Source organism: Canis lupus, chromosome 24 (genome assembly GCF_011100685.1).
Source record: "Canis lupus familiaris isolate Mischka breed German Shepherd chromosome 24, alternate assembly UU_Cfam_GSD_1.0, whole genome shotgun sequence".
Classification (NCBI taxonomy): domain Eukaryota; kingdom Metazoa; phylum Chordata; class Mammalia; order Carnivora; family Canidae; genus Canis; species Canis lupus.
This window is the reverse complement of record NC_049245.1, coordinates 38,279,167-38,291,182: the sequence shown is the minus strand read 5'-3', so window position 1 is coordinate 38,291,182 and position 12,016 is coordinate 38,279,167. Positions and strand designations below refer to the sequence as shown.

Below are 12,016 nucleotides of genomic sequence, written 5' to 3'. Positions count from 1 at the left end.
TTATTTTCACGACTTCCAGGAGCCTGTATGATCTGGCCCTTGCCCATCCCTCTGAATTCATGCTTTTTGGACCAAACCCTTGCTCACTTGGCCATAGGTACACCTGTCTTCGTTCTGTCCTCAGACACCCCATGCTGGTTTGTGCCTCAGGACCTTGGCTTTCACCGTCCCCTCTTAGAATGTCCTTCCACCATTTCTTTACGAGGTTGCGTCCTCCTGTGTCTCTGAGGCTCAGCACAGAGGTGACTTTCTCAACAAGTGCCTCCTTGACCCTCTGCTCTGAAGTTGCTCTACATCCCCCTCCCCATAACCCCGTCACCTTGGTTACGTCACATTGTCCTGCTTTGTTTTCTGGGTGGCACCTTGCTCTGCTGAAATTATCTTGCCTGTTTGTTGATTCATTTGTTGTCTGGTCTCCCACACCAGACTCTTAGTACCTCAAGGGTGGGGACTCCATGTTTGCTGCTGTATCCACAGCATCTAGAACAATCCCTGTGCACATAGTAGGTATTCATTCATACTGTCCAACGGGGGTCTTCTCCTTTAATTGTCACATCGTCCCCAAGAGACAGGTGACATGGTCCCCGTTTACAGCCGAGGTAACAGGTCAGCCCAGAGCTGGTGATGGAGCTGGATGCCCAGGTGGTGTTAATCAGCATCTGCCCCCCCGCCCCGTACCCCACCCCCACCCCAAGGAAGCTCTCTGGTCACGTCCACGAGGACAAAGAGAAACCAAACAGGATGATCAGGGTCTTTCCTATTTACCATCCTCGGTGATGGCCTAAAACCCTTCATATAGTCTCTGAAATGTAAAAAATGTGTAACCTTCCAGGCAGAGTTCAGGCAGAGAAGTCCAGGCTGTTTCTGACTTCAGCTGGTAACCCTGGCCCCTGGCCACCCAGGCCTCAGGCAGAGTTGGGGGTCCCAGCAAAACATTGCAAAACAGGAAAAAATCTAAGGACACAAAAATAAAAGTGATGTGGCAGCGGAAACAGGGTTGCCATGGCTTTGAGCGACTCGCCGCTTCTGGGTGGGATCCAATGTTTTGGAAGGTTCCTCCACATGACACAGGGTTTTGGAATCTTTCAGCTGGTAAATCTTTCTTAATTCAGGCCCCCGGCCCCAGCCAAGTAGCTCCCTGGCTCTCTGTGTCCTGCGGGGGTGTAGGTTGGAAACCTGCCTGCATCGGATTACTCAGCTTTGAAACTTAAATTGTTTGAAGAGAATTTGTGTTTTGTTTTGCTGGACGATTTTCTTGGAACAGTCTGATGGCAGAGGCTCCCATCACCTGTTGAGAGGGCAAATTGATTTTTTAGAAAGGAGGCGTGGGTAGCGGAATTCCCTCTTTCCCACTGAGTCATCATATCCTAATATGAGTCATTTTATTACTTGGAGGTTCCCAAAGGTTGTATTTTGGGCTTTGTTTAATAAATATAAATGCACATGCTTAAAATAAATTTTTTTTGCTAAATTAAGTATCTTTCCATGAATTAGTATCCTAGAAACCTTGGAACCACCTTAAGGAAGGCATCTGCTCCTGCCACCTGTTTTTCTCTGCGGGTTCGGCTTCGCCCAGTGTGGCGTTGTCTAAAACAATAGACCTGGTGTGGGAGTCTCTCTAGACTGGGCTTCCCTCTGGGAAAGGTCAGACTCCAGGCTGGGCCGGGCCGGGGCATGGCTAAGGCCCCACAGACCTCTGCCCTCGGTGACTCATGTCCACACTGTCATCGGCCCCCTGGGCTGAAGCCCACCACTTACACACAGCTGGCCGGGACGCCAGGCTTGCCTCCAAAGCCAGAGGCCAGGCCGTGGCCCCTAAGCCCCACTGGAGACAGAGCAAATGGTCTCATTTTCATCCCTTGCATGTAAGGACAGGCTTTTGGGTGAAAGAATCTGACAGTTCATTCTGTTTGGAAGGCTTTGAAAGAGGACACAGAGAAATGAGTTTTCGAGCTAACTTGGGTTCAAGCGTTTCCTACCATCAGAAATTGTTCTTGGTGCTAACAGACCTTTGTGTAAATGGCAGTCAGGAGGCCGAAGTGCCCCCCTCCACAGCCCGCCACCACACACACCCGCAAGAAAATCATAAAGAAAGAAAGAAATTATCTTTTATTAGTTAAAACTAATAAAAGAAAATCATCTTTTATTAACACCCTTTTGTATTTTTTTCCTACATTTTTGGTTTCATGCTTTTTATTTTATTTTATTTTATTTTATTTTATTTTATTTTATTTTATTTTATTTTATTTTATTTTCTAAGATTTATTTATTCATCAGAGACACAGAAAGAGAGAAGCAGAGACACAGGCAGAGGGAGAAGCAGGCTCCATGCAGGGAGCCCGATGTGGGACTTGATCCTAGGACCCCAGGATCACGCCCTAAGCTGAAGGCAGATGCTCAACTGCTGAGCCACCCAGGCATCCCTATTTTATTTTATTTTAAAGATTTTATTTATTTATTCATGAGAGACAGAGAGAGAGAGAGAGAGAAAGAGAGAGAGAGGCAGAGGCACAGGCATAGGGAGAAGCAGGCCCCATGCAGGGAGCCCGATGTGGGATTGGATCCTGGGATTCCAGGGTCATACCCTGGGCTGAAGGCAGATGCTCAACCACTGAGCCACCCAGGCATCCCAAATTATATTTAAAAAATAAATAAATAAAAAAAATTGTCTATGTTTAAGGTAGAAGCAGTATAAGGAGGCTGGATTTTGGATCATCTAGCAGATTTGGCTTGAAGCCTGGATAGGCCCCACATTATGTGCTCTGGGACTCAGTTTCCCCATCTCTAACATGGGGTTCATGATATTTCAGCAATGCAAAGACAGCAAGGATCTCAAAGTGTCTGGCACATAGTAGGTGTTCAGAAGAGGTCAGCTGACCTTCCCCGTGCCCTCTGGGAGCTCAGTTTACTGAAATGGAGCCAGGCAGGCAGGGACCGAGTTGGTTTCTCATCTGAGAGAAGAGTCCCTCTGTGCACAGAGGAGTCTCTCCTCTTGCCCCCCAGCCACCCCTCACCTGCTGTCACCGCCTCACCGAGGAGCTGGAGGGAGCTTGGGTGCCGGCCGCTCCCTGCCCCCATCGTACAGGTGGGGAAGCTGACTCACATGGTGAGGTTGACAGACTTCCTCAAGGTGGCAGAGCTTGTGGGTGGAGGGCTGGGTCCCCAGCCCCCACTTCCTGGTTCCCAGAGCGATGGGCTGGACGCAGCCGTTGGGGGGCACCCATAGGTGACTGCTCATTGTGGGGAAGGGTTGCCCCTGTGGGGGGATGGAAGATGGGCGCAAATCCAGCCTCCGTGGGACCAACCCAGCGAGGCCCCGTTAGCCTCCTTCCACGCGCTTAGCCCCGGGTATTTCCATGACACCCCCTAGGTATTTACCCAACACTTACTAGGTGCAGGTACTGCGCCAGGCACTGGGGACCCATCTCGGATGAGGTCCCTGCTCTCAGGGGGTGGACAGTCTCAAACTTGCCCATGAGCAGGCCACTCAGAGATGGGGAAAGTGCTCTGAGGCCAGTGAAACAGGTCAGAGGAGCTAGACAAAGGGCTCGGGTTGGGGGGCAGGTATGTATGTATGTAGGAGGCTCAGGGGAATTCAGATCTCAGACCACACTCTGTCCCGTGCAGCAGCACAGGGTTTGGGACATACTTGTAGTAAAAAGTGGTCACTGATTTCTGAAAATCAAATTTAACTGTAGTCTTAGATGTTAAATCTGGCCGCCCTGGAGAGTGTGATCAGAGTGAGGGCTTCCTGGAGGAGGTGGCTTTGCACAGAGGCCTAGAGGCAGAAAAGAGGGATCTGCACAGACTGTCAGAGGAGGGTCACAGGTGGAAATAACTGCCCAGGGCCACTGTCCCAGCCTGGGGATGAGCTTGGGGTGTTTGAGGAAATGAAAGCAGGCCCTGGTGGCCACCCGGGGCAACATGAAGAGCACAGGGTGGCGGGGGTGGGTGGTGAGGACAACACCAGCCAAACCTGGAGAGGTCGCTAGGGTGGGGCAACGGTGGGTGGCGCCTAGGACATGCCCAGGGTTTTGTAGGCACGGAGAAGCGTTTGGATTTTGTTACAAAAGCAACTAGGAGGGGATCCCTGGGTGGTTCAGCGGTTTGGCGCCTGCCTTTGGCCCAGGGCGCGATCCTGGAGTCCCAGAATCGAATCCTGTGTCAGGCTCCAGGCATGGAGCCTGCTTCTCCCTCTGCCTGTGTCTCTGCCTCTCTTTCTCTATATGTCTATCATGAAATCTTTTTTGTCCTAAGCAGGGGGGTGACGGGCTCTAATTTCTGTCGTTAAGGTCGTCCTGGCAATCTGGATAAAGGACGGACTCAGGGCTGAGGGGACAAGGGGAAGGCGCTGTGAGCAAGTGCATGTGGGCGGCTGTAGCATTTGGGGTGGTGAGATCTCAGCCCCCCGCCCCTCCTGGCCCCCGGCCCCGTCCGCTCGGCCCACTGAGCCCCCACACCCGGGGACTATACGTGTTTCTGCTCATTAGCAGTGGGCAGGAGCAGACTGGAGGGACTCGGGCCATCTTCATTTAGCTAATTTTAAAAGCAGGGCCGGGGCTGGGAAGCATCACACATGGTTTCCTAACACAAACTGACACTTGGATTTCCTCCCCGTTTGCCTGGAGCCCAGGGGCGTGCTCACGGCCCCAGTGAGGACGGATTCGCTGTCCTCCTCCTGAAGGCTTCCTTGTTTCTCCTTCGAGTGCTGACAGGAGCCCGTGGCTCATCCAGGCTGGCTGCTGAGACCCCAGCCCAGACCCGATGCCAGCCCTCCCGCTTCCTGATGCTTCGGGTTCGAGAACTGTCTACAAAGCTGACGTGAGACCAACTGCAGGGTAGGGGCCCCGGGTCCCACAGACACGCTGCCTACTGGGGTGCGCCCTCTGGCACGGCGGCCCAGCCACCACGGAGCCTGGAATGTTCATCGAACCAGGCACACCCCCCACCCCGTGTCTCTCTGTGCTTGCACAGGCTTGCTAAGTCCTCTCTAGACTCATCCCCATTGCCCAAAGAACCTGGCTCTTTTCTCTTCCCCTCTGAGTAAGACTTGGAAGGGCCCGTTTCGTGCTGGCTGCCAGTCCCTGTTAATTTAGGACGGGGGAAGTTTGCCCAAACATCTGCTTGAGGGACTGAAGTCCTTCATTTCATCTCAGCCCAGAGCAGCAGAAGCGTACTTGGTCATCTTGGGCCTCCTCTGTCCTGGGCAGGTTTTCCCGGAGTCTCAGACCTGAGGTCTGGGTCGGGAAGTGGATTGTAGACAACTCAGCTGGGTTGGTCCAGCTGTTCGTGACTCAGTGTCTGCACCGTTATCCCAGGTGTCTTCCCCATCCCTCCGTCCCCCAAAAGGACTCTTCATGAAGGCTTCAGTCTCTCCTTGTGGGGTCTTTCTGTCAGAGAAGCCAGTGGTCTGGTTGTGGGCCAAGCCCTGGGAAATCCTGACGTCACCTTGTTCGTTAAGGCCACTGGTGTTTCCCAAGCGCTCGTGTGTGCCAGACACGGTGGGGCTGGGATGAAGCAGAGAACCAGGCAGGTGCATGGCACTGCTCTCAGGAAACCCACAGTCCAGCAGGAGATGGAGACAGAAAACCATTAGGCCAAGGAGATGAGGTCAGAGGATGGAAGGCGATGGGGGACAAGTCAAGGGGACATCCCCAAGCAGAGCTGGAGGTCTGGGAAGGCACGGATCTCAGCAACGTCTGCAAAGGAGCAAGTGTGGTTGTTGGGGGGGAATGGGGAAGGCCGGTGTGGCCGGAGGGAGATGAGGGAGACAGAGTCTCCAGCCCAGGAGACCTGAAGAAGCCTGAGTCCTCACTTGTGAGCAATGGTGGGCCTGCTGAGAGCAGGAAGGCGTGTGTGGCTTGTACCATGGTCCCAGCGACCCGTACGGGGCCTGCTGTGCAGTAGGAGCTTGGTCAGTGTTGGTGGTCCATGCTTGGCTTCTGTCGGAGACCGTGGCCCCAGAGGGTTCCCGGGAGACAGGCACTTGCAATATACTTTTACCTTAAGAGAAAAGATTTCTCTTAAAAACAACAACAACAACAACAACACTAAAAATGCACCTATGGAGCACCTGGATGGCGCGGTCAATCAAGTGTCCAGCTCTTTGTCTTGGCTCAGGTCGTGATCTCAGGGTCGTGAGATCGAGCCCCACCTCGGGCTCTGAGCTCGGCTCAGAGTCTGCTTGAGACTTGCTCTGCCCCTACACCCTGCACTCTCTCTCTCCCTCTAAAATGAACAAATATTTTAAAAAATATGCATGCAATGTATTTCCACCCAGTTTCCTGAATGGTGTTACAGAAGAGGTGCGTGTCTGGGCTGGGTCCATCCGCTCTGGCCACGGGGGTGTAGCCATGTGGACAGTGTGAGGTGTGTGTTCTCAGAGCTTGTACCATACATACGGGGCTGTGGTACTTACCAGTTCCTGCTCTTTAATGTAACAGGGACACGTTTCCAGGGCAGAGAATCGGATCATGCTAATTCTAAGTGCTGCCCAGTGTTCTCAGAGCTCATCTACCTGATATTCCATACCAGGGACAGAGGGCCTGTAATTACTTCAGCCCCCTATCCACGAAAACTTTCTGTGGCCGTTTTATCTATTCACCATGAGAGATGTAATATAATGCAGTGAAACAAGGAACTGGAACACCCACTGGAACACTTGGGTCAAGATGACCAGCAAGTTCTTCCTCCCCAGAGTCAGACCAATGGGACACCAGATTCTTGAAGAAGAATTACAGCAGTACTCACCGTGGACTGAGCATTTTGCTAATAAGCATTTTACCTATAATCTATTTGAATGTTGGCCAACTCTTTGAAGTCAGTAAATGAACTTGGCCATTTTGCTTAGGAGGAAACTAAGGCACAGAGGGGTTAAGCTGCCACTCAAAGGCCACACAGCAAGTAAATGGCAATGGTTGAGCTTGAACCTGGAGGGAGTGAGTTCAGGCAGAGTGCGCCCTGCCAGTGTTTATGGAGAGTTCCTCTGACCCTGGAAGCTCAATTCAGAGGATGGGATTAGGGTGTTCTCTTGATGAAACCCCAGGACTTCCTGCTCTGCAGGATGCAGGGTGGGGGAAGGGAAGATGAGCCCAGGGAAATGGTCTTGAGGTATTTTGTAAACCATGCACTTCCCATAGAGATCATTTCCCTTGAGTGTGCCTTCCATGTGCTACCTAAAATTGAGGACGGCAGTGTCAGCTTTCAGTTCCCATTGGGGACTTGTCTGTTGGAGCTCAGTGCAGACTACACTGGAGATGCACAACCAGGCTAGAGTCCTGAAGCTGCCCTCTGGGCTTCTGGTACTTAAAAAGGAAGGAGCTGGGCCCCTAGGTTTGGCTCATCATTTAGGTGTTTTTTTCTTTTTTGTTTTTTAAAGAATTATTTATTTGAGAAGGAGAGAGAGCGAGTGAGCATGTGCACAAAGCAGGGAGGGACAGAGGGATAGAGAGAGAGAGAGAGAGAGAGAATCCTAAGCAGACTCCCCACTGTGTGCAGAGCCTGATGTGGGCCTCGACCTCACAACCCTGAGATCAAGACCTGAGCTGAAACCAAGAGTCGGACACTTAACTAACTGAGCCAAATGGGTGCCTCATGGTTTAGGTTTTGATTTTTCATTCTTGTGAGCTTTCTGTCTCTTTCTAAAAGTTGGGATAATGGTGGGAAGACCCATTTGAAAGGAAAAAAGTCCGGCACCATGTATACCTGCCTCCTATGATGGACACTGTCCCTTTGTGAATTCCCTCTACTTTTGCCCGTAGGCAAGAATATTTATAATTCATAATTATAAAAAAAAATTCATAATTATAAGCAGAGAAACGTGTATTATTTTCTGATTAAAATATGCTTGTGGTTTTTTTGTTCCCCAATCATGACACATTGTGGAATAAATGCAAAAAATGATAAGACAGTATTTAAATACTATGTTGCCTTGAGCCATAATAATGATGCACACGAACATCTGCTCCACATTTATCCTGTGCCACGTGTCTGTCTGGCAACGAACCTGTGAGGTATGGGTCCTGTGATTGTCCCCATATTTTGGATCAGAGGCAGAGAGAGGTAAAGTGCCTTATCCAAGTGCACACAGCTAATTGGGCCTGTGGCCTGTAGGGTGGCTGAGAGGTGTTTTTAATTAGGTGTGGCCATTTCAAAATGAGATTTCACTTGAAATACAGGGATTCCAAGCTGGGTCTGTCTCCTCTGGAGTTTGGGGTTCGCAGGAACAAAGCAGACAGCGCTGTGGTGCCACGGAGGGGAACTCTGTTCTGGCCACAGAACATGCCCCAGATGGCTCGGGTTACAGTAGCCCGTGTAGTTGAAGACCCGACAGAGAACACTGGGCAGAGTTTTTTCTTCCCGACCTGCTGTCTGGGGCTCCAGCAGTGGGGTGAGACCTTGAGCCACGCCAGGGTCTTCCTGCAGAGGCCTCCAGAAGCCCTACCTGGTGGGGGTCCTGTTTGCTCTGCTTGGAGCCCAGAGAAAGGGGGCAGCAAGGAGGGAGAGTTTTTAAGTGAGCGGCTGTAGAGGGACATCCCTGTGTAGCCCAACCTGGGGAGGGCCCTGTGGACACATGTCCCTCCTGGGCATGTGGTTCTGATACTTTTTTTTTTTTTAATTTTATTTATTTATTCATGAGAGACGGGGGGCGGGGGGCAGAGACACAGGCAGAGGGAGAAGCAGGGTCCCTGCGGGGAGCCTGATGCGGGACTAGTTGCGGGACCCCGGGATCACGCTCTGAGCCAAAGGCAGACACTCAACCGCTGAGCCACCCACGTGTCTCAAAAATCTGCATTTTCTTGGTGAAACCTCATTTTGAAATGGCAGCAACTAATGAAAAAAACGTCTGAGCTACCTTACAGGCCATAAAACAGGCCTGGTCTCAAGGGTGGGGCCAGTGGCTTTTAAAAAAAATTGTAAGCTATGCATATTACAATAGTGGTCATTGTAACCATTTGCCAGTGTACCATTCAGTGCCATTAAATCACTCACGGTATTGGTCCACTATTGTCGCCGCTATCGGTTTTCAGGACATTTTCATTTTTTGAAACAGAAGCTCTGTCCGCATTAAACAGTCTCCCCTCTCCCACCCCCCTCCCCGTTGGCCTCTGATAACCTGCGTTCTTCTCTCTGTGTCTGTGAATTTGCCTGCTCTGTGTCCCTCTTGTAAGGGGGTTTAGGTAATACTGTCCTGCGTCGAGCCTGTTTCACTCAGCATCACGCGTTCAAGGTCGATCCGTGTTGGAGCGTGCATCCAAATTTGGAGGCTGGAGGCTGTTCCACTGTATGTGCGAATAGACCACATTTCGGCTGATGCATTTGTCTGTCCGTGGACCTCTGTCTCCTCTGAAGAAGCGTCTGCCCCAGCAAATACCTAGGTTGTGACTATTGCAACCATCTTAATTCTGATTGTGCTGACCGATGGCTGAGCACTAGGGTATGGAATAAGGGAAACGTGGCCTTTGAGGACAGTGGAGGAGGCAGATGCACACTTTTGAGGAGAGAGAGGTGATGGTGGGGTTGCCCGGGGTGCCATGGACACCGTGGCTTGGCTTCCCCGGGAGAGGCTGCAGCTCAGGGGTGAAGGATGCGCTGCCCGGAGTGCCTGCCCAGTGTCCTTCCTTCACTTGGTGGAGGAGCTGCACAGGGATCCAGAAAGCACATCACGTGGGCGAACCGGGCCAGCTGCCTGCGTTCAAATCTGGCTCCCCGTCCTCGGGCCAGTGCCTGAGTGTCCTCACCTACCAAACGGAGGTGATGATCAGACCTGCGGTATAGGATTGTTGGATCGGATCAGCCCATACTGACGGTGCTCAGAAGCAATAGCTGTTATTCCTCCTGGGGGCGAGGTCGCAAAAATGGGGCCCATGGAGGCCAGGACAGGGTGGGTGGGGTCTTCAAGGCCTCTGTGCTTACTCAGACGCTATCTGCTGTCACAGGGGGAGCAGGGGAGCCTTTGAGAAGATGCACATGAACCTTTGTGGTGGATGTGGCCCTGGAAAGATCTTACCTGCGGAGAACTTTCCCTGAGCCTCCCAGGAAGCTGGTCTTCCTGTCTCTGCTTAATGACCTTGAGCTTTTCTCCTCAAAATCATCTCTTTTGTTATTGGACTGTGCCAGTTGTTGCGTAAGGACTGGGATTTTGTGACTGTTTGCTTCCTGCCATTGGACAAACCACGGTTCTTTCTCTGGGCCTCAGTTTCCCCATCTGATGGTGTCGGATGGCTAATTCCTAAAAGTAGTCCCAAGTACCTGGGCCCTGGAATTCTGTGGCTATTCATGGGTGGAATCTTACTTATTATATATGCCCACCGGAGATTGGAAAAAAAGTGAAATTTAAGGAGAAAGGCCACCTCTCATTTCTCTTGGGTCCCTGGACCAGGAGAAGAGACCCCGTGAGAATCCTCTTTCTGGGGACATCAGAGTGCCACTTTGTGCTTTGCCTCTCACTTGCTGGTATGAGTCAAGAAGAGAGCTGGGGATGGAGATGATGGACCCAGCTTAATAGGTCCTGGTGCTATTTCCCAGCTACTTCTCCCTTTCCTCCCAATGATGAGACTCTGGAAAACTGTGCTTTCTTTTCAAAGTGGGTCAGAGTCTCCAGGGAAATGAGCCGAGCTGAAGCAGCCAAGATATTATTGATGACAGAGCTCAGTTCAGCCAATGAGAGGCCAGGGAGGAGGTGGCACACCAGACATCAACACGTTATTGTCTGTTTCCTCGATTAATTTGTTATTTGATCTCCTGACTTAGAGCTCGCATTGTAGTTAGTGAGTAAGAATGCACTTTTTGACATGAACCCATGCCTCACTCGTAACCACCACCTGAAAGATGGGCACACATCTCTGAGGATGAGTTTTGACTTTTCATAAAGGGGTGAGGATTTTTTCTGACTAGTTCTGTCCAGGGCTTTTTACCTGGAAAGTACCCAGTCTTGGTGACCTAACTTCAAATTCTTTTTAAAAAAATATTATTTATTCATGAGAGACAGAGAGAGAGAGAGAGAGAGGCAGAGAACACAGGCAGAGGGAGAAGCAGGCTCCCTGCAGGGGGAGCCCAGTGCGGGACTCGATCCCAGGACCCCAGGATCATGCCCTGAGCCAAAGGCAGACGCTCAACCACTGAGCCACCCAGCCCCCCCTAACTTCAAATTCCTGATGTCCACCCACCATCCTTTCTTGCCTTCTTTTGAGCATGGCTGACGTTGGCCCTTGGAGCTGCCGACACTTTGGTGTGTTCAGACATGAGATGTTTAGTAGGCACCTGCAATGTCGGGTTTTGAGGAGATGGTGGTGACTCTGCCTTGGTCCCTCCCATCATAGTGAGAGTTGGTACATGGACCACACTTTCCCTCTTTTCTTTTGACATAAGTCCATGTCTCCCTTAATCATTTCAGGAGTCCAGTAGAACTCTAAGGCCAAGGCTTGGAGACGTCCTCATTACTGAGGGCTCCAGCTAGCTCCTTGCCTTTGTTGCTAAGATCATCGACATTGCTTCAGCTTTGGTAGCAATCACAGGACTTTATTCATTATTAGTTGTGGAAATATATTCTGTACTAGGAAGTCCAACTAATGCTTGGAAACCAGATTTCTTTGGGTGAACCTTAAGAGCCAAGACTATGTGGATTCAAATCTAAACCATCATAGAAGATGTTACTCGTTGTGCTTAAAACAGGGGAGAGGGAGGGTTGTGTGGCCAAATGTTGGGACATGGTATTTACCGCAGCCCACCTCAGAGAGTTACACTGCATGTGAGCAGATTAAAGGCCCTGAGAAGTCCTGCAGTAAAGAAACCCATTTGACATTGACTCAGCATTTTCCAAACGCTTATTAGCTTTAGAATTTGTTTCCCTGTCCTCATAAACCCATTTAATATTCTTCGGAGCCAGCGTTCCACAAAACACCCTGGAAACACTTGTGGAAATGATTTGTTTCAGCCGAAAACTGCCCAATGGCCAATGTAGGTGGTCAGAAAAAGAAATCTGTTATTTGCAGATGCAGAGTTTTGTTTGGCCCAA

The 12,016-nt window shown here is 50.8% G+C and overlaps 1 protein-coding gene across 4 annotated transcripts in view; it reads left to right on the top strand.

The window, feature by feature from the left end:
* Window positions 1–12,016, top strand: part of NFATC2 (nuclear factor of activated T cells 2) — a 145,230-nt gene that overhangs the window by 85,534 nt on the left and 47,680 nt on the right. The gene's annotated exons all lie outside the window — the stretch shown is intronic.